The 23248-nt window shown below is 41.0% G+C and overlaps 1 protein-coding gene across 1 annotated transcript in view; it reads left to right on the forward strand.

Annotated features, from left to right (window-relative positions):
- LOC133569735 (matrix metalloproteinase-16-like) overlaps positions 1–23248 on the forward strand; it is a 227574-nt gene that overhangs the window by 32957 nt on the left and 171369 nt on the right.

Below are 23248 nucleotides of genomic sequence, written 5' to 3' on the forward strand. Positions count from 1 at the left end.
CAGCCCTACTGTCATGTCCTAAACCCGCTCATAAACAACTTATACGTATTTGAGCTTTGGCAAAACATCCGTTGCTGTCCCTACGACCCGAGGGAACTGACTCCTGTCAGCTGATCTGTGGGAAGTGGCGACATCACCGGGCTCCTTGACACACACCTCATCCATAATGGAGTAATTCCATCACCGTATACGTTGGCCTTTTGATGGCACCTTCGTCTAATTAGGCCACCTTCTGCTTGTCGGGTAAACGTCTTGAGTTCGAGAGGAAGAGCGGGTTGGTCGGTGGACACGGACCCTCTCGAGTTCACATCAGCTTCCTTCCATGGTGAGGCGTCCGAAAGGGACACAACCTACTTTCTAATCCAGGCCCGGGCAATTATTTTGACTCCGGGGGTGGAGGTGGGGGGGGGCACATTTAGAGAAAAAAAAATGTCTCTGGGGGCCGGTATATCTATTTTTATGAACACTGATACAAAACCTCACAATAATGTCTAAATGAATGCTAAAAACGTTATGACAGATCGCCTTAAAAAACACAATTAAATTTTACATTTTTCTATGATGTATAAAACGCTGAATATTGACAAAATATGAACGTCACACAGTAACCCCCTTTCGACCGAGACATTTTACCAATCCTGTTTCCATATGAGTTGGGAAATTGTATTAGGAATACAATAATTTGCAAATCATTTTCAACCCATATTCAGTTGAATATGCTACAAAGACAACATATTTGATGTTCATACTGATAAACATTTTTTTTTGTGCAAAAAATCATTAACTTTAGAATTTGATGCCAGCAACACGTGACAAAGAAGTTGGGAACGGTGGCAATAAATTCTGATAAAGTTTAGGATTGCTCATCAAACACTTATTTGGAACATCCCACAGGTGTGCAGGCTAGTCGGGAACAGGTGGGTGCCATGATTGGGTATAAAAACAGCTTCCCAAAAAATGCTCAGTCTTTTACAAGAAAGGATGGGGCGAGGTACACCCCTTTGTCCACAACTGCGTGAGCAAATAGTCAATCAGTTTGAGAACAACGTTTCTCAAAGTGCAATTGCAAGAAATTTAGGGATTTCAACATCTACGGTCAATAATATCATCAAAAGCTTCAGAGAATCTGGAGAAATCACTCCACGTAAGCGGCATGGCCGGAAACCAACATTGAATGACAGTAACCTTCAATCCCTCGGACGGCACTGTATTAAAAAACGACATCAATCTCTAAAGGATATCACCACATGGGCTCAGGAACACTTCAGAAAACCACTGTCACTAAATACAGTTTGTCGCTACATCTGTAAGTGCAAGTTCAAGCTCTACTATGCAAAGCGAAAGCCATTTATCAACAACATCCAGAAACGCCGCCGGCTTTTATAGGCCTGAGATCTTCTAAGATGGACTGATGCAAAGTGGAAAAGTGTTCTATGGTCTGACGAGTCAACATTTCAAATTGTTTTTAGAAATATTTGACATTGTGTCATCCGGACCAAAGGTGAAGCTACACTTTCCATCTTAAAGATCTAAAAAAAAAAATTATTTGGGAATGTCCGGCGGGCCAGATTGAAAAGCTCAACAGGCTCGGACCGAGAAAGCGACGATTTTCCCATTAATTTGAGCGAGGATGAAAGATTTGTGGATGAGGAATGTGAGAGTGAAGGACTACATAAAAAAAACAGATGGCAGAGCGATTCAGATGTTATTAGACAAATTTATTAGGATAATTCTGGAAAATCCCTTATCTGCTTGTTGTGCTACTAGTGTTTTAGTGAGATTATATGGCCGTACCTGTACAACCTGAAAGTCGGAAGGGTGTGGTGACCGCCAGTGTCTCCGAGGGAAGCCACGTTTCTCGACGAGGCGAAGGCAGCCGGTCGGGCCGGGCTGGGATTTTTTTTTTTTTTTTTTTCTCCTCCTCCACGGTGGAAGCATCAGACGGTTGGTGGCGGCCGGTGGGAGGAGGCAAGAGAGTCGCAGCTGCCTCTTTGACAGGTGCAGGAGGAACGACGCAAGCTCTCCACTCATGTCTACGGTAAGAGCCAACTGTGGTCCCTAATTTGCCCAGGTCTGATCTAAACTCACTGCCTTTGACATCGTTTGACAGCAAGTAGTGAGATAACTGCCGTGGTGTTTTCTGTACAAAAAATAGCAATACTGTTCTTTTGGAAACCAGCAGCTATCGTCTCATTATGTAGCACTTGAGGAGGGAAAAGACACAGCGTGAAAATGCAAAAAAAGTACAAGTCTTCTTCAATCAAGATCAATTTCTGCTTCCCAGTAAATTGAATTTAAAGTGTGTGGAATCCAAAATTAGGGACTGATGCAATTCAGATCTTTTCGGTTTTAGCTCTCTTCTTAAAAGAGAGAAAGGGGGAATTTTTTAAGTCATATGACTTGGCTCTTGCAGGAAAGCATTGACACAGGAGCACATGATCTGCCAGGAAGATCCTAACTTGGTTTTTAAAGTTATATACTCGATTATATCGCGGGTTTGTCTCCGTGCGATATAGAAAATGACTATATCGGGATATTCGAGTATACGTTCTCACGCAGTTGCTTTTAGCTGCGGGCATTACACTACATGCGTTTCCCACTCTTTCTTGTCTCTGTCTATCTCACAGAGACATACACCAAGGGCACCTTCTGACGTCACGCATTGTAGAGGACATTTTGGTCCAGCACCGTTCACAGCTATTTTCCTCGCATAATTCCACAGTATTATGGACATCTGTGTTGCTGAATCTTTTGCAATTTGTTCAATGAATAATGGAGACGTCAAAGAAGAAAGATGTAGGTGGGAAGCGGCGTATTGCGGCCGCATTTAGCAACACAAACACAGCCGGTGTTTCCTTGTTTACATTTCCGAAAGATAACCGTGAAGCTTTACTATGGAACAGAGCGGTCAAGCGAACATGGTTCCCTACCACATGTCAACCGGTAGGTTTCGGTGTGAAAATGGTGGTAATAAGTCGGCTCTTACCGTAGACATGAGCGGAGAGCTTGCGTCGTTCCTCCTGCACCTGTCAAAGAGGCAGCTGCGACTCTCTTGTCTCTCCCACCGGCCGCCCCCAACCGTCTGATGGTTCCACCGTGGAGGAGGGGGGGGAAAAAAAAATGTATATATATCTCAGCCCGGCCCGACCGGCTGCCTACGCCTCGTCGCGAAACGTGGCTTCCCTCGGAGACACTGGCGGTCACCACATCCTTCCGACTTTCAGGATGTACAGGTACAACCATATAATCTCACTAAAACACTAGTAGCACAATAAGAAGATAAGGGATTTTCCAGAATTATCCTAATAAATTTGTCTAATAACATCCGAATCGCTCTGCCGTCTTTTTTTTTTTTAGTGTTTCACTCTCACTTTCCTCATCCACAAATCTTTCATCCTCGCTCAAATTAATGGGAAAATCGTCGCTTTCTCGGTCTGAATCGCTCTCGCTGCTGGTGGCCATGATTGTAAACAATGTGAGGATGTGAGCAGCTCCACAACCCGTGACGTCACGCGCACGTCGTCTGCTACTTCCGGTACAGGCAAGGCTTTTTTATTAGCGACCAAAAGTTGCGAACTTTATCGTCGATGTTCTCTACTAAATCCTTAAAGCAAAAATATGGCAATATCGCGAAATGATCAAGTATGACACATAGAATGGACCTGCTATCCCCGTTTAAATAAGAAAATCTCATTTCAGTAGGCCTTTAACTGCGGTGCTAACCGTGCGTTGCGAGGGGTAAAACGAAAAAGAAGGTGAGTATCAGGTAACACAAGGATGAAGAATTAATTCCCAAGAAACACAGCACGGGAAGATGTTGAACAATTATGCGGCAAAAGCGTTCCTACAAAATTTGTAGCATCATTTGAAAAGTCACCCGCTAGGGAATGAGTGCATGAAACTGCATGTCAACATCTCCGTTCGGTGCCACACCCATAAAATGCTGAAGCAACAATTTCCAGATCAACACCGTATGAAAAAAATAAACAACAGAAGGAAATAACATACACAATTTGATTTCCTATTAAGTAGCTCATTTTTATTCGACAATATCTTGTGTGACATCATGCACAAAAGTGCACTTTATTTGTTTTGAACTAAAATTATTTAAAATGATTGCTCCCATCCGATTTTGGCATGTTTGAATGTGCCACAAAAACCAAATAACTTTTGTCTTCTTGTCTGTGATGGTATGTGGGTGCATTAGTGCCCAAGGCATGGGTAACTTACACATCTGTGAAGGCACCATTAATGCTGAAAGGTACATACAGGTTTTGGAACAACATATGCTGCCATCTAAGCGTTGCTTTTTCATGGACGCCCCTGCTTATTTCAGCAAGACAATGCCAAGCCACATTCAGCACGTGTTGCAACAGCGTGGCTAAGTAAAAAAAAGGGTGCGGGTACTTTCCTGGCCCGCCTGCAGTCCAGATTTGTCTCCCATCAAAAATGTGTGGCGCATTATGAAGCGTAAAATAAGACAGCGGAGACCTCGGACTGTTGAACGACTGAAGCTCTATATCAGTGGTTCTTAGCCCTGTTGGAGGTACCGAACACCACCACTTTCATATACGCATTCACTGAACCCTTCTTTAGTGAAAAATAAAATGTTTTTGTTTGTTTTTTCAAATTCAAGATAATTCAAGTGTTTTTGGTAACACTTTATTATGGGGAACATATATTAAGTAACACCGACTTAATTTAGAGTTATTTGGACACTAGGGGAACATATTCCAAGTAATAAAGACTTAATTTAGAGTTATTTGGACACTCAGGGAACATATTCTAAGTAACAAAGACTTAATTTAGAGTTATTTGGACACTCTGGGGAAATATTTTAAGTAATAAAGACTTAATTTAGAGTTATTTGGACACTAGGGGAACATATTCTAAGTAACAAAGACTTAATTAAGAGTTATTTGGACACTAGGGGAACATATTCCAAGTAAGAAAGACTTAATTTAGAGTTATTTGGACACTCAGGGAACATATTCTAAGTAAGAAAGACTTAATTTAGAGTTATTTGGACACTAGGGGAACATATTCTAAGTAACAAAGACTTAAATTAGAGTTATTTGAACACTCAGGGGAAATATTTAAAGTAATAAAGACTTAATTTAGAGTTATTTGGACACTCAGCGAACATATTCCAAGTAACAAAGACTTAATTTAGAGTTATTTGGACACTCAGGGAACATATTCTAAGTAACAGAGACTTAATTTAGAGTTATTTGGTCACTAGGGGAACATATTCTGACTAACAAAGACTTAATTTAGAGTTATTTGGTCACTAGGGGAACATATTCTAACTAACAAAGACTTAATTTAGAGTTATTTGGACACTAGGAGAACATATTCCAAGTAACAAAGACTTAATTTAGAGTTATTTGGACACTCAGGGAACATATTCTAAGTAACAGAGACTTAATTTAGAGTTATTTGGTCACTAGGGGAACATATTCTGACTAACAAAGACTTAATTTAGAGTTATTTGGTCACTAGGGGAACATATTCTAACTAACAAAGACTTAATTTAGAGTTATTTGGACACTAGGAGAACATATTCCAAGTAACAAAGACTTAATTTAGAGTTATTTGGACACTCAGGGAACATATTCTAAGTAACAGAGACTTAATTTAGAGTTATTTGGTCACTAGGGGAACATATTCTAAGTAACAAAGACTTAATTTAGAGTTATTTGGACACTAGGGGAACATATTCTAAGTAACAAAGACTTAATTTAGAGTTATTTGGACACTAGGGGAACATATTCTAAGTAACAAAGACTTAATTTAGAGTTATTTGGACACTAGGGGAACATATTCCAAGTAATACATACTTAATTTAGAGTTATTTGGACACTCTGGGGAAATATTTTAAGTAATAAAGACTTAATTTAGAGTTATTTGGACACTAGGGGAACATATTCTGAGTAACAAAGACTTAATTAAGAGTTATTTGGACACTAGGAGAACATATTCCAAGTAACAAAGACTTAATTTAGAGTTATTTGGACACTCAGGGAACATATTCTAAGTAACAGAGACTTAATTTAGAGTTATTTGGTCACTAGGGGAACATATTCTAAGTAACAAAGACTTAATTTAGAGTTATTTGGACACTAGGGGAACATATTCTAAGTAACAAAGACTTAATTTAGAGTTATTTGGACACTAGGGGAACATATTCTAAGTAACAAAGACTTAATTTAGAGTTATTTGGACACTAGGGGAACATATTCCAAGTAATACATACTTAATTTAGAGTTATTTGGACACTCTGGGGAAATATTTTAAGTAATAAAGACTTAATTTAGAGTTATTTGGACACTAGGGGAACATATTCTGAGTAACAAAGACTTAATTAAGAGTTATTTGGACACTAGGGGAACATATTCCAAGTAACAAAGACTTAATTTAGAGTTATTTGGACACTCAGGGAACATATTCTAAGTAACAAAGACTTAAATTAGAGTTATTTGAACACTCAGGGGAAATATTTAAAGTAATAAAGACTTAATTTAGTGTTATTTGGACACTAAGGGGAACATATTCTAAGTAACAAAGACTTAATTTAGAGTTATTTGGACACTCGGGGAACATATTCTAAGTAACAAAGACTTAATTTAGAGTTATTTGGACACTAGGGGAACATATTCTAAGTAACAAAGACTTAATTTTGTGTTATTTGGACACTCAGGGAACATATTCTAAGTAACAAAGACTTAATATAGAGTTATTTGGACACTCAGGGAACATATTCTAAGTAACAAAGACTTAAATTGGAGTTATTTGGACACTAGGGGAACATATTCTAAGTAACAAAGTCTTATTTAGAGTTATTTGGACACAAGGGGAACATATTTTAAGTAACAAAGACTTAATTTAGAGTTATTTGGACACTCAGGGAACATATTCTAAGTAACAAAGACTTAATTTAGAGTTATTTGGACACCAGGGGAACATATTCTAAGTAACAAAGACTTAATTTTGAGTTATTTGGTCACCATGGGAACATATTCTAAGTAACAAAGACTTAATTTAGAGTTATTTGGACACTCAGGGAAGATATTCTAAGTAACAAAGACTTAATTTAGAGTTATTTGGACACTAGGGGAACATATTCCAAGTAATACATACTTAATTTAGAGTTATTTGGACACTAGGGGAACATATTCCAAGTAACAAAGACTTAATTTAGAGTTATTTGGACACTCAGGGAACATATTCTAAGTAACAAAGACTTAAATTAGAGTTATTTGAACACTCAGGGGAAATATTTAAAGTAATAAAGACTTAATTTAGAGTTATTTGGACACTAGGGGGAACATATTCTAAGTAACAAAGACCTAAATTAGAGTTATTTGAACACTCAGGGGAAATATTTAAAGTAATAAAGACTTAATTTAGAGTTATTTGGACACTCAGCGAACATATTCCAAGTAACAAAGACTTAATTTAGAGTTATTTGGACACTCGGGGAACATATTCTAAGTAACAAAGACTTAATTTAGAGTTATTTGGACACTAGGGGAACATATTCTAAGTAACAAAGACTTAATTTTGTGTTATTTGGACACTCAGGGAACATATTCTAAGTAACAAAGACTTAAATTGGAGTTATTTGGACACTAGGGGAACATATTCTAAGTAACAAAGTCTTATTTAGAGTTATTTGGACACAAGGGGAACATATTTTAAGTAACAAAGACTTAATTTAGAGTTATTTGGACACTCAGGGAACATATTCCAAGTAACAAAGACTTAAATTAGAGTTATTTGTACACTAGGGGAACATATTCTAAGTAACAAAGACTTCATTTAGAGTTATTTGGACACTAGGGGAACATATTCTAAGTAACAAAGACTTAATTTAGAGTTATTTGGTCACTAGTGGAACATATTCTAACTAACAAAGACTTAATTTAGAGTTATTTGGACACTAGGGGAACATATTCTAAGTAACAAAGACTTAATTTAGAGTTATTTGGACATTCGGGGGAAATATTTTAAGTAATAAAGACTTAATTTAGAGTTATTTGGTCACTAGGGGAACATATTCTAACTAACAAAGACTTAATTTAGAGTTATTTGGACACTAGGGGAACATATTCTAAGTAACAAAGACTTACTTTAGAGTTATTTGGTTAGGGTCAGGGTTAGAGGGTTAGGGTGATAATAGGGCCATGCCGAATAAGACATTAAGTACCTAATAATGACTAGTTAAGATCCAATATGTTACTAATTTGCATGTTAATAAGCAACTAATGAATTCTGAATATGTTACAATGTTTTTTTTTTTACTGGTGCACAAAATGAACCGTGCATGAACATCACCTTGTTCAAACAACAAAACCAACACAGTGCATAAACTCACAACAAATTACACACCTGCAAATCAGTCAGCTGTTGCCGGATCCGTAAAACGCAGACAGGGAGAAGTTTGTATTTACACAATGAGTTGGGTGTGTTTGGACCTCCGAGTCCGACTCACCGAACCCCTAGGGTTCGATCGAACCCAGGTTAAGAACCACTGCTCTACATAAAACAAGAATGGGAAAGACAATCAGTTTTCTCAGTTCCCAAACGTTTAATGAGTGTTTTTAAAAGTAAAGGTGATGTAACACAGTGGTGAACATGCCCTTTCCCAACTACTTCGGCACGTGTTGCAGCCATGAAATTCAAAGTTAATTATTGTTTTCGAAGAAAAAATGTTTATAAGTTTGAACATCAAATAGGTTGTGTTTGTAGTGCATTCAACTGAATATGGGTTGAAAAGGATTTGCAAATCATTGTATTCCGATTATGTTTACATCTAACACAATTTCCCAACTTATATGGAAACAGGATTTGTACACGAGATTGATTTGATATTGGTATCTCACTCACGGATGATTGGTATCGGACTCGTAACAACGGCCTTCCATATAATATCTCATTAACAATTCATGGAAGTGTTCTCTCACGGCGTATGCACTTATGGATGCATAACAATAATTGATCCCCGCCAAGTGAAGTTGAGTCGTGCCTATAGTTTGGAGGTAATTGCTATGCAGCGCAGCATAAAGTAAGGTTACCACTGCCTCTCATTGTGATTACACCAGCATGAAGTCCCAATTGCAGTTTTATTGAACCCCCCCTCTCCCCTCCCTTGCATCCATGCTTTACAAGCTCCTGCAACACCGTTTGTGCAGGGCGGGCGCAGAGGAATTTATGTTTCATTGAATTACGGAGGCTGTCGGGCTTTGAACTCGCAGGTTTCTCACATCCGTGCGGACGGAGCGAGTCAATGATAGCCCGTACAACGGAGGGGGGGGGAGGGTTAAAGAATGAACTGGAAGGAATAATGAGGGAGAACGGCGGCGATAAAGGCTGGAAGAAGCAAAGACCTTGGACGTGTTGAAGAGAAACTTCTTTGGAATTGACCCTTGATGATTAGCAGGATTAACAATGAGACGAAACAGTCGTCTTTTTTTTGAAAGGGACAAATCAGAATTAACCCCACTTTAATTCAAGGTAGGGCGATATATCGGTAAACTCGATATATCGAGGGTTTGTCTCTGAAAATGACTATGTCGTGATATTCGAGTATACGTTCTCACGCAGTTGCTGCGGGCATCAATGTTTATTTATATAGCCCCAAATCACAAATGTCTCAAAGGACTGCACAAATCATTACGACTACAACATCCTCGGAATAACCCACAAAAGGGCAAGGAAAACTCACACCCAGTGGGCAGGGAGAATTCACATCCAGTGGGACGCCAGGGACAATGCTGACTATGAGAAACCTTGGAGAGGACCTCAGATGTGGGCAACCCCCGACCCTCTAGGGGACCGAAAGCAATGGATGTCGAGCGGGTCTAACATGATACTGTGAAAGGCTGGAGCTAGACCGTGTAGTATTTTATACGTAAGTAGTAAAACCTTAAAGTCACATCTTAAGTGCACAGGAAGCCAGTACAGGCGTAATGTGATCAAACTTTCTTCTTCTTGTCAAAGGTCTAGCAGCTGCATTTTGTACCAACTGTAATCTTTTAATGCTAGACATGGGGAGACCCGAAAATAATACGTTACAGTAATCGAGGCGAGACGTAACAAACGCATGGATAATGATCTCGGCGTCTTTAGTGGACAAAATGGAGCGAATTTTAGCGATATTACGGAGATGAAAGAAGGCTGTTTTAGTAACGCTTTTAATGTGTGACTCAAAGGAGAGAGTTGGGTCGAAGATAATACCCAGATTTTTTACCGAGTCACCTTGTTTTATTATTTGGTTGTCAAATGTTAAAGTTATATTATTAAATAGAGGTCGGTGTCTAGCAGGACCGATAATCAGCATTTCCGTTTTTTTGGTGGTAAGTTGCAAAAAATTCCTCCCTCTCACAGAGACATAAAAACAAGCGCACCTTCTTACAAACGTCACATACTGTCGTGTGTGCAACGTCAAACGGCCTCGCCAAGCAGAGATGTAGCGGCATGGGTAACTTTAGCTGTGGTGCTAACAGAGCCGTGGGAGCGGTGATACGAGAGAAAGAAGGTGTGGATCTGGTAACAAATGAAGGAAGGATAATTAATTCCCAAGAACGGGGCCATCGTCTGGCGATGGTTGGGCTTCAAGCGGTAATATGTCAGACAACCGTAATATCTCAAGTATGCGGCGAAAGCGTTGCTACAAAAAGTAGCAACACTCTTAATTTGTCACCGGTAGAGTGCTTGAAACTCCTCATGTCAACATCTTCGTTCAGTGCCACGCCAACAAAATGCAGAGGCCACCATTTCCACATCAACACCGTTTGAAAAAAAACAGAAATAAATGATAAATGGTTTGTACTTGCTTTTCGACCTTCAAGGTACTCAAAGCGCTTTGACACTTCTTCCACATTTACCCATTCAGACACGCATTCACACACTGATGGAGGGAGCTGCCATGCAAGGCGCTACTCAGCACCCACCAGGAGCAAGGGTGAAGTGTCTTGCTCAGGACACAACGGACGTAACGGGGTCGGTACTAGGTGGGGATTGAAACAGGGACCCTCGAGTTGCACACGGCCACTCTTCCACTGCGCCACGCCGTCCCAAGGAAGGAGATAATGTCCACAGGAACCTACCACATAGCAAAGGACATCAACTATTTGATTTCCTACTATGCAGCTCATTTTTATTTGAAAGTTTTTTAAATATCTCGTGTGACATCATGCAACGCGAAAGCCGTTTATCAACAACATCCAGAAATGCCGCCGGCTTCTCTGGGCCCGAGATCATCTAAGATGGACTGATGCAAAGTGGAAAAGTTGTCTGTGGTCTGACGAGTCCACATTTCAAATTGTTTTTGGAAATATTCGACATCGTAACCATCCAGACTATTAGCGACGCAAAGTTCAAAAGCCAGCATCCATGATGGTATGGGGGTGCATTAGTGCCCAAGGCATGGGTAACTTACACATCTGTGAAGGCACCATTAATGCTGAAAGGTACATGCAGGTTTTGGAACAACATATGTTGCCATTTAAGCGCCGTCTTTTTCATGGACGCCCCTGCTTATTTCAGCAAGACCATGCCAAGCCCCATTTAGCACGTGTTACAACAGAGTGGCTTCGTAAAAAAAGAGTGCGGGTACTTTCCTGGCCCGCCTGTAGTCCAGACCTGTATCCCATGGAAAATGTGTGGCGCATTATGAAGCGTAAAATACGACAGCGGAGACCCCGGACTGTTGAACGACTGAAGCTCTACATAAAATAAGAATGGGAAAGAATTCCACTTTTAAAGCTTCAACAAATAGTTTCCTCAGTTCCCAAACGTTTATTGAGTGTTGTTAAAAGAAAAGGTGATGTAACACAGGGGTGAACATGCCCTTTCCCAACTACTTTGGCACGTGTTGCAGCCATGAAATTCTAAGTCAATTATTATTTGCAAAAAAAAATTAAGTTTATGAGTTTGAACATCAAATATCTTGTTTTTTTAGTGCATTCAATTGAATATGGGTTGAAAATGATTTGCAAATCATTGTATTCTGCTTTATATTTACAACTAACACATCTTCCCAACTCATATGGAAACAGGGTTTGTACACTTATTCAGCCTGTTGTTCACTATTTACTTATTTTAAATTGCCTTTCAAATGTCTATTCTTGGTGTTTGGTTTTATCAAATACATTTCCCCAAAAAATGTGACTTATATATGTTTTTTTCCCTTCTTTATTATGCATTTTCGGCAGGTGCGACATCTAACACAAATTCTCAACTCATACGGAAACCGGGTTTGTAGACTGGTGCTCGTATTTTTCAGAATGATTGCAAAGTAAAGGGAAATTTGCCGTTTGACAGTTTATCGGTTTTCCAATTCCCAGTTTGTGTTTATGTTTCCACATCTACACACTTCAAACTACACGATTTATTGGTTCTCCTTTATGGGGTTGTTTCACAGAAAACAGACCTCGGCCGCTCCGTTTACCGTTTTGATGACGAGGAGTACGGAGCGTCTGGGACCAGCCAAATCCCCTCGAGCTCTTCCGTGGGAAAGCCCCGCTTCCTCCCCAACGTGTCCCCAGATCTGAGCAGTGATTCCCTTTGGCAGGATTGTATGTAGGACACTGAGAGCTCGATTATAGCGAATCCTTTTCCCGACAAGCCAGACCACACGATAAAAAGATGTATTCTTCTCTGTTCGCCTAAAAGGAAAAACAAGTTATAGTACCAATGATTGTCACACACACACACACGAGTTGTGGCGGAATTATTCTCTGCATTTGACCCATCACCCCTTGGGAGGTGAGGGGAGCAGTGAGCAGCAGCGGTGGCCGCGCCCGGGAATCATTTCTGGGGATTTAACCCCCAATTCCAACCTTTGATGCTGAGTGCCAAACAGGGAGGTAATGGGCCCCATTTTTAAAGTCTTTGGTATAGGGTTGGGTGATACGGTATTAGCTTTCACTGTTATGCTGATGACACCCAACTCTACATGCCCCTAAAGCTGACCAACACGTCGGACTGTAGTCAGTTGGAAGCGTGTCTTAATGAAATTAAACAATGGATGTCCGCTAACTTTTTGCAACTTAATGCCAAAAAAACAGAAATGCTGATTATCGGTCCTGCTAGACACCGACCTCTATTTAATAATACAACTTTAACATTTGACAAACAAATAATAAAACAAGGTGACTCTGTAAAAAATCTGGGTATTATCTTCGACCCAACTCTCTCCTTTGAGTCACACATTAAAAGCGTTACTAAAACGGCCTTTTTTCATCTCCGTATTATCGCTAAAACTCGCTCCATTTTGTCCACTAAAGACGCCGAGATCATTATCCATGCGTTTGTTACGTCTCGTCTTGATTACTGTAACGTATTATTTTCGGGTCTCCCCATGTCTAGCATTAAAAGATTACAGTTGGTACAAAATGCAGCTGCTAGACTTTTGACAAGAAGAAGAAAGTTTGATCACATTACGCCTGTACTGGCTTCCTGTGCACTTAAGATGTGACTTTAAGGTTTTACTACTTACGTATAAAATACTACATGGTCTAGCTCCATCCTATCTTGCCGATTGTATTGTACCATATGTCCCGGCAAGAAATCTGCGTTCAAAAGACTCCGGCTTATTAGTGATTCCTAGAGCCCAAAAAAAGTCTGCGGGCTATAGAGCGTTTTCCGTTCGGGCTCCAGTACTCTGGAATGCCCTCCCGGTAACAGTTCGAGATGCTACCTCAGTAGAAGCATTTAAGTCTCACCTTAAAACTCATCTGTATACTCTAGCCTTTAAATAGACCTCCTTTTTAGACCAGTTGATCTGCCGCTTCTTTTCTTTCTCCTATGTCCCCTCCTCCCTTGTGGAGGGGGTCCGGTCCGATGACCATGGATGAAGTACTGGCTGTCCAGAGTCGGGACCCAGGATGGACCGCTCGTCGGGACCCAGGATGGACCGCTCGCCTGTATCGGTTGGGGACATCTCTACGCTGCTGATCCGCTTGAGATGGTTTCCTGTGGACGGGACTCTCGCTGCTGTCTTGGATCCGCTTGAACTGAACTCTCGCGGCTGTGTTGGAGCCACTATGGATTGAACTTTCACAGTATCATGTTAGACCCGCTCGACATCCATTGCTTTCGGTCCCCTAGAGGGGGGGGGGGTTGCCCACATCTGAGGTCCTCTCCAAGGTTTCTCATAGTCAGCATTGTCACTGGCGTCCCACTGGATGTGAATTCTCCCTGCCCACTGGGTGTGAGTTTTCCTTGCCCTTTTGTGGGTTCTTCCGAGGATGTTGTAGTTGTAATGATTTGTGCAGTCCTTTGAGACATTTGTGATTTGGGGCTATATAAATAAACATTGATTGATTGATTGATTTGACCCATCACCCCTTGGGAGGTGAGGGGAGCAGTGAGCAGCAGCGGTGGCCGCGTCCGGGAATCATTTCTGGGGATTTAACCCCCAATTCCAACCCTTGATGCTGAGTGCCAAGCAGGGAGGTAATGGGCCCCATTTTTAAAGTCTTTGGTATAGGGCTGGGCGATATGGCCTTTTATTAAGATCGCGATATTTTTAGGCCATGTCACGATACATGATGTATATCTCCATATTTTGCCTGAGCCTTGAATGAACACTTGATGCATATAATCACAGCAATATGATGATTCTATGTGTCTACATTAAAACTAGGGATGCACCGATTAATCGGTATATGGCAAAAAAAGCCACATTCGGCTTTCGGTGGAATGAGTTAAAAACAAGGCCGAATAGTGGCGTGTGACGCAATTTTTTGACGCGGTGACGTTGGGATATTTTGTGTACCTGTATAAGTGTATGAGGTTACAAGCACACACTTATTGAGATTTAGTGGGGCCTCTGTTTACATTATTAGCCTGTTGTGTAGGCTACCTGTATAAGTGTATGAGGTTACAAGCACACACTTAATTGAGCTTTACTTAAGCCTTCTGTTTACATTATTAGCCTGTTGTGTAGGCTACCTGTATAAATGTATGAGGTTACAAGCACACACTTAATTGAGATTTACTTGAGCCTTCTGTTTACATTATTAGCCTGTTGTGTAGGCTACCTGTATAAATGTATGAGGTTACAAGCACACACTTAATTGAGATTTACTTGAGCCTTCTGTTTACATTATTAGCCTGTTGTGTAGGCTACCTGTATAAGTGTATGAGGTTACAAGCACACACTTAATTGAGATTTACTTGAGCCTTCTGTTTACATTATTAGCCTGTTGTGTAGGCTACCTGTATAAGTGTATGAGGTTACAAGCACACACTTAATTGAGCTTTACTTAAGCCTTCTGTTTACATTATTAGCCTGTTGTGTAGGCTACCTGTATAAATGTATGAGGTTACAAGCACACACTTAATTGAGATTTACTTGAGCCTTCTGTTTACATTATTAGCCTGTTGTGTAGGCTACCTGTATAAGTGTAAGAGGTTACAAGCACACACTTAATTGAGCTTTACTTAAGCCTTCTGTTTACATTATTAGCCTGTTGTGTAGGCTACCTGTATAAGTGTAAGAGGTTACAAGCACACACTTAATTGAGCTTTACTTAAGCCTTCTGTTTACATTATTAGCCTGTTGTGTAGGCTACCTGTATAAGTGTATGAGGTTACAAGCACACACTTAATTGAGATTTACTTGAGCCTTCTGTTTACATTATTAGCATATCTACTGTGGCTAAGCAGACTTTTGCCAAAAGGACAATAATTCATTTGTTGTGGGTTTATCCACTTTAATGCACTTTGTTTTTTTTGGAATGCATGTTTTGTTTGAAGGCCTAATATAAATGAAAAACTTTGTGCTTTTTTTTGAAAAGCAAAGGCTAGTGGAATATTAAAAAAAAAAAAGTCAATATTCAATGAAAAATTACTTTATTTGAAAAACAAGTCTTAACATTTATTCTAGGCTATTTGTGCAATATCAAAAAAATTATGAAAAACTGCATTCATTATTCGGTATTCGGCCTTTGGCCAAGCGTTTAATTTTTATTCAGCTTCGGCCACCAATTTTCATTTCGGTGCATCCCTAATTAAAACATTCTTCTTCATTCTGCATTAATATATGCTCATTTTAAACTTTAATGCAGAGAGCGAAATCACAGCTAAAAGTGGATTTATTAAAGAGTTATTAAGCAGTGGCACAAACATTCGTGTCATTTCCAAAACAGAACGTGCAAGATTGCCAGAGACATTTTAAAACAAGCTGTGAGTGCACTTTTGTGCATGATGTCACTAAGATGACGTATCAAAAAAACACTAAATTAAAGTGCACTTTTTGTACAGAACGCCACTACAATAGTTTAAAACAAATAAAGTGCACTTTTGTGCATGATGTCACACAAGATATTTCAATAACTGTCAAATAAAAAATAGCTGCATAATAGGAAATCAAAGAAATGATAAATGGGTTGTACTTGTATAACACTTTTTTACCTTCAAGGTACTCAAAGCGCTTTGACACTACTTCCACATTTACCCATTCACAAACTGATGGAGGGAGCTGCCATGCAAGGCGCTAACCAGCACCTATCAGGAGCAAGGGTGAAGTGTCTTGCTCAGGACACAACGGACAGGACGAGGTTGAAACTAGGTGGGGATTGAACCAGGGACCCTCGGGTTGCGCACGGCCACTCTTCCACTGCGCCACATAGTGTATGTCCTTCGCTATGTGGTAGGTTCCTGCGGACGTTCTCTCCTTCTGTTGTTGACTATTTTCTTCATATGGTGTTGATGTGGAAATGGTTGCTTCGGCATTTTCTTGTTGTGGCACTGAACGGAGATGCTGACATGCGGAATTTTACGCACTTTGTTGCGATGCGGAGAACATCTTTACCGTAACACAACAGAACATATACCCAGAGTCCTTTGCAGCACTAACTCTTCCGGTACGCTACAATATACACCCTCCCTGCTGTCACAACTAGGCTTGTACATGGATTTTTTCTTCGATGCAGATGGGGATCAGCACGAGCGAGGCGTGGACGTGAGCACGTGACATTCATTTAATAAACAAACAAACAAGAAAAAGCGCTCACAACGGAGGAAGAAACTTGGCTAAACAGTACAAACGTGAAACAAAAACACTTGCTCGATGGCATGAAATAATGGACATAAACTAAAGGACTTTGCACAAAAACAATTGGCTATGAACTATAAACAAAGACTTACTTGGACAAAATGAACAGCGTAGCAAGGCATGAAGCAGATAAACGAGGGCGTGAAGGAGGTGCAGCATGGGTAGCGTGTGTGCGAGTGAGAAGATCCCAGGACGAAGACAAGAAAAAGAGTGACTTAAGTAGCTGTGATGATTAGTGAAAACAGGTGAGGCTGAGAACAGGGACGTGACATGACAGGTGAAAAGTAATGAGTTGGCATGGAGACGAAAACAAACCAGGAAATGCCAAGACAGAACTTAAATGTCCCAAAATACTAAACATAACCTGACCAAAACATAAACTTACAGGCGTGACACCCGCTACCACTGAATAGACTGCAAAGACAAGATACTTAACCTTCAAACTGGTGAACTTTGTTATTTTTGCAAATATTAGCTCATTTTGAATCTGTTACCTGCGACATTTTTCCAGAAAAGCTGTCGCAGGTGTCAAAAAAGACTGAGAAAAGTTGAGGATTGCTCATCAAACACTTATTTGGAACAGGCTAATTGGGAACAGGTGGGTGCCATGATTGGGTATAAAAGCATCCATCTGTGACAATCTGTCACTTTTATTTCTGTTAATTTTCGTGATTTTGTATTTACTTCCCGTTCAGCGCTCTTACTTTGTTGTATTTCCTGTTTTATTCACGAGCACTGTTGTTTTTCCTCTTTTCGTTGATTGGCAGCGGTTCACACCTGCTGTCAATCAAACTACTGCCTATTTATGTTTCACTCGAGCACTCCTCAGTGCTCGGAGATAAATATCATGTTGAGGACGTTACTTTGCACGACTGCTTTATGTTTTTTTTTAATTGTTATGAGTTCCATATTAAATTCATCTTACCTTAACTCCTCTCTCCTGGATTCTCGCATCATCGGGGGACACACAACTGCAGCCTTGCGACATCCCAACACCATCCATCCATTTACTACCGCTTATTCCCTTTGGGGACGCGGGGGGCGCTGGTGCCTATCTCAGCTACAATCGGGCAGAAGGCGGGGTACACCCTGGACAATAGGGGCGAGGGTCACCACTTTGTGAACAAATGCGTGAGCAAGTTGTCTTAACTGTTTAAAGGGGAACATTATCACCAAACCTATGCAAGCGTCAATATATACCTTGATGTTGCAGAAAAAAGACCATATATTTTTTTAACTGATTTCCGAACTCTAAATGGGTGAATTTTGGCGAATTAAACACTTTTTTGTTTATCGCTCTGGAGGGGATGACGTCAGAATGTGACGTCGCCGAGGTAATACAGCCGCCATTTTCATTTTCAACCCATTGTAAACATTGGGTCTCAGCTCTGTTATTTTCCGTTTTTTCGACTATTTTTTGGAACCTTGGAGACATCATGCCTGGTCGGTGTGTTGTCGGAGGGTGTAACAACACTAACAGGGAGGGATTCAAGTTGCACCACTGGCAAGGAATCTGCCGCCAGACCCCCATTGAATGTGCCAGAGTGTCTCCACATTTGACCGGCGATGCTAAGACAGACATGGCACAGAGTAGTATGGATAACCTGCAGATGCATTTGCAACGATTAAGTCAACGAAATCACAAAGGCGAGTTTAGTTGATGTTGTTGACTTATGTGCTAATAAGACATATTTGGTCTCGGCATGACTGCCAGCTAATCGATGCTAACATGCAACGCTAATCGATGCTAACATGCTATTTACGCTAGCTGTATGTACATTTGAAACTAGATACCCACATTTAATGCAAAACAAACACTTACCAATCACCGGATTTAAGTTGCTCCAGTGTCACAAGATGCGAAAGTCCTGATCGTTTGGTCCGCACATTTTACCGCCGATGCTAATAAGGCAGCCATGCTATGGGCCACTTCATTAGGTACACCCACGCTATGGCCGAATAGCGTCAGTAGCTATTCGCTCAATATCTTCAATTTCTTCTTCAATTTCGTTTTCGCTATCTGCCTCCATACTCCGACCATCTGTTTCAATACATGCGTAATCTGTTGAATCGCTGAAATCCGAGTCTGAATCCGAGCTAATGTCGCTATATCTTGCTGTGGTAACCGCCATGTTGTTTGTATTGGCAGCCCTGTATGACGTCACAGGGAAATGGATAGTGGTTTCGAAGATAGCGAAAATAAGGCACTTTAAAGCTTTATTTAGGGATATTCCGGGACCGGTAAAATTTTGAAAAAAACTTCGAAAAATAAAACAAGCCACTGGGAACTGATTTTTATTGTTTTTAACCCTTTTGAAATTGTGATAATGTTCCCCTTTAAGAACAACACTTCTCAACCAGTTATTGCAAGGAATTTCGGGATTTCACCATCTAAGCTTCAGAGAATCTGGAGAAATCACTGCACGTGATTGGCCGAAAACCAACATTGATTGCCCGTGACCTTCGATACCACATCCAAAAGCGACATATGTTGCCATCCAAGCAATGTCTTTTTCTTGGACGCCCCTGCTTATTTCAGTAAGACGATACTAAGCCACATTCTGCACGTGTTAGCACAGCGTGGCTTCGTAGTAAGAGTGCGGGTGCTGGACTGGCCCGCCTGTAGTCCAGACCTGTCTCCCATTTGAAAATGTGTGGCACATTTTGAAGCCTAAAATGGAGACTCCAGAGTGTTGAACAGCTAGAATCGGAAATAATTCCACCTGAAAAGCTTCAAAAATGTGTCTCCTCACTTCCCAAACGTTTACTGAGTGTTGTTAAAAGGAAAGGCCATGTAACACAGTGGTAAAAATGCCCGTGACAACTTTTTTGCAACGTTTCGCTGCCATTAAATTCTGTTAGTAGTTATTTGCAAAAAAAAATTAGGTTTCTCAGTACGAACGTTAAATATCTTGTCTTTGCAGTCTATTCAATTGAATATATGTTGAAAATGATTTGCAAATCATTGCATTCTGTTTTTATTTACCATTTACACAACGTGTCAATTTGGCATTTTTGTTTTTTTTTTACTTTTTGGCCGATTGATTGGCTCCTACTTTGTATTTTTCACAGATTATTGTGGGATTGAAGTTGAACAGAACAGTAACCGAAGAACCTGCTTGTGATGTAATGTTATGATCCGAAATTCCTGGTTCGTAACCTTGCCTGTGCATACCGGAGAAGTGTTGGGTGAAATGTGTGTTTGTTTTTGTTTTTTTTCAAACTGAGGACTGCCGTTGCCGTGTTAAGGTCAGCAATGAAGTTTGAAAAGAGCACCCGACTGTGTTTCTGTCGGGACGCTTTATTACTCCAAGACTTTTATCACCTCCAAGCACTTGTTGCAGGTCGTCAAAGTCTGAATACCTTTTAGCATTTAAATGAGGCACCAACCTTTTTCCCCCCCTGGCCTGGTTCCTACTAATTTGGAACTGAGTTTTGGTACTGGGTGTTGTCTGCCTTTAAATCGACTGTTATATAATCCAGCTAAACCTTGACCCTGAACTGGATCTGCGGAATAGCGGATGGATGAATGGATTTTCAACACTTCTGCATAATGCCTCACTTATATATAAGTCGGAGGGGTGTGGTGACCGCCAGTGTCTCTGAGAAAAGCCAGGGAGGAGCCAAGAAAGTCACAGCTGCCTCTTTATAGGGCGGTTTAGCTCGGTTGGTAGAGTGGCCGTGCCAGCAACTTGAGGGTTTCAGGTTCGATTCCCGCTTCCGCCATCCTAGTCACTGCCGTCGTGTCCTTGGGCAAGACACATTACCCACCTGCTCCCAGTGCCACCCACACTGGTTTAAATGTAACTTAGATATCGGGTTTAACTATGTAAAGCGCTTTGAGTCACTAGAGAAAAAGCGCTATATAAATATAATTCACTTCACTTCACTTCAATTGGTAATGCTCCGGTCAGGAGTTTTTTTGCATGATCAAACATTGTTTTTTATTCTGACTCACAAATGGAGAGACAGAGTGTGAACCTTATACAAACCCTGTTTCCATATGAGTTGGGAACTTATGTTAGATGTAAATATAAACAGAATACGATGATTTGCAAATCGTTTTCAACCCATATTCAATTGAATGCACTACAAAGACAAGATATTTGGTGTTCAAACTCATAAACTTTTTTTTTTTTTTGCAAATAATAATTAGAATTTAATGCCAAAGTAGTTAGGAAAGGGCATGTTCACCACTGTGTTACATCACCTCAATAAACGCTTGGGAACTGAGGAAACTAACTGTTGAAGCTTTGAAAGTGAAATTCTTTCCAAATCTTGTTTTATGTAGAGCTTCAGTCGTTCAACAGTCCGGGGTCTCTGCTGTCGTATTTTACGCTTCATAATGCGCCACACATTTTCCATGGGAGACAGGTCTGGACTGCAGGCGGGCCAGGAAAGTACCCGCACTCTTTTTTTACGAAGCCACGCTGTTGTAACACGTGCTGAATGTGGCTTGGCATTGTCTTGCTGAAATAAGCAGGGGCGTCCATGAAAAAGACGGCGCCTTGATGGCAGCATATGTTGTTCCAAAACCTGTATGTACCTTTCAACATTAATGGTGCCTTCACAGATGTGTAAGTTACCCATGCCTTGGGAACTAATGCACCCCCATACCATCACAGATGCTGGCTTTTGAACTTTGCGTCGATAACAGTCTGGATGGTTCGCTTCCCCTTTGGTCCGGATGACACAATGTCGAATATTTCCAAAAAACAATTTGAAATGTGGGCTCGTCAGACCACAGAACACTTTTCCACTTTGCATCAGTCCATCTTAGATGATCTCGGCCCAGAGAAGCCGGCGGTGTTTTTGAATATTGTTGATGAATGGCTTTTGCTTTGCATAGTAGAGCTTTAACTCGCACTTACAGATGTAGCAACGGACTTTGTTTAGTCACAGTGGTTTTCTGAAGTGTTCCTGAGCCCATGTGGTGATATCCTTTTAGAGATTGATGTCCGTTTTTGATACAGTGCCGTCTGAGGGATTGAGGAAGGTGCGCTTGTTTTACATCTCTGTGGGGCGAGACAAGAAAAAGTGAGAAGAGCCGGAAGTGTAATGCCCGCAGCTAAAAGCAATTGCGTGAGAACGTATACTCGAATATCACGATAGTCATTTTCTATATCGTACAGAGACAAACCCGCGATATATCGAGTATATTGATATATCGCCCAGCCTAAGTCCAAGTCTAAGAATGGTGTGTTTACATGAAGCATAATACGGGGAGACCCGTATTATTTTCGGGTCTCCCCATGTCTAGCATTAAAAGATTACAGTTGGTACAAAATGCGGCTGCTAGACTTTTGACAAGAACAAGAAAGTTTGATCACATTACGCCTGTACTGGCTTCCTGTGCACTTAAGATGTGACTTTAAGGTTTTACTACTTACGTATAAAATACTACACGGTCTAGCTCCAGCCTATCTTGCCGATTGTATTGTACCATATGTCCCGGCAAGAAATCTGCGTTCAAAAGACTCCGGCTTATTAGTGATTCCTAGAGCCCAAAAAAAGTCTGCGGGCTATAGAGCGTTTTCCGTTCGGGCTCCAGTACTCTGGAATGCCCTCCCGGTAACAGTTCGAGATGCTACCTCAGTAGAAGCATTTAAGTCTCACCTCAAAACTCATCTGTATACTCTAGCCTTTAAATAGACCTCCTTTTTAGACCAGTTGATCTGCCGCTTCTTTTCTTTCTCCTATGTCCCCCCCCCTCCCTTGTGGAGGGGGTCCGGTCCGATGACCATGGATGAAGTACTGGCTGTCCAGAGTCGAGACCCAGGATGGACCGCTCGCCTGTATCGGTTGGGGACATCTCTACGCTGCTGATCCACCTCCGCTTGAGATGGTCTCCTGTGGACGGGACTCTCGCTGCTGTCTTGGATCCGCTTGAACTGAACTCTCGCGGCTGTGTTGGAGCCACTATGGATTGAGCTTTCACAGTATCATGTTAGACCCGCTCGACATCCATTGCTTTCGGTCCCCTAGAGGGGGGGGGGGGGTTGCCCACATCTGAGGTCCTCTCCAAGGTTTCTCATAGTCAGCATTGTCACTGGCGTCCTGGATGTGAATTCTCCCTGCCCACTGGGTGTCAGTTTTCCTTGCCCTTTTGTGTAGTCGTAATGATTTGTGCAGTCCTTTGAGACATTTGTGATTTGGGGCTATATAAATAAACATTGATTG

Source organism: Nerophis ophidion, linkage group LG15 (assembly GCF_033978795.1).
Source record: "Nerophis ophidion isolate RoL-2023_Sa linkage group LG15, RoL_Noph_v1.0, whole genome shotgun sequence".
In the NCBI taxonomy this organism is placed as follows: domain Eukaryota; kingdom Metazoa; phylum Chordata; class Actinopteri; order Syngnathiformes; family Syngnathidae; genus Nerophis; species Nerophis ophidion.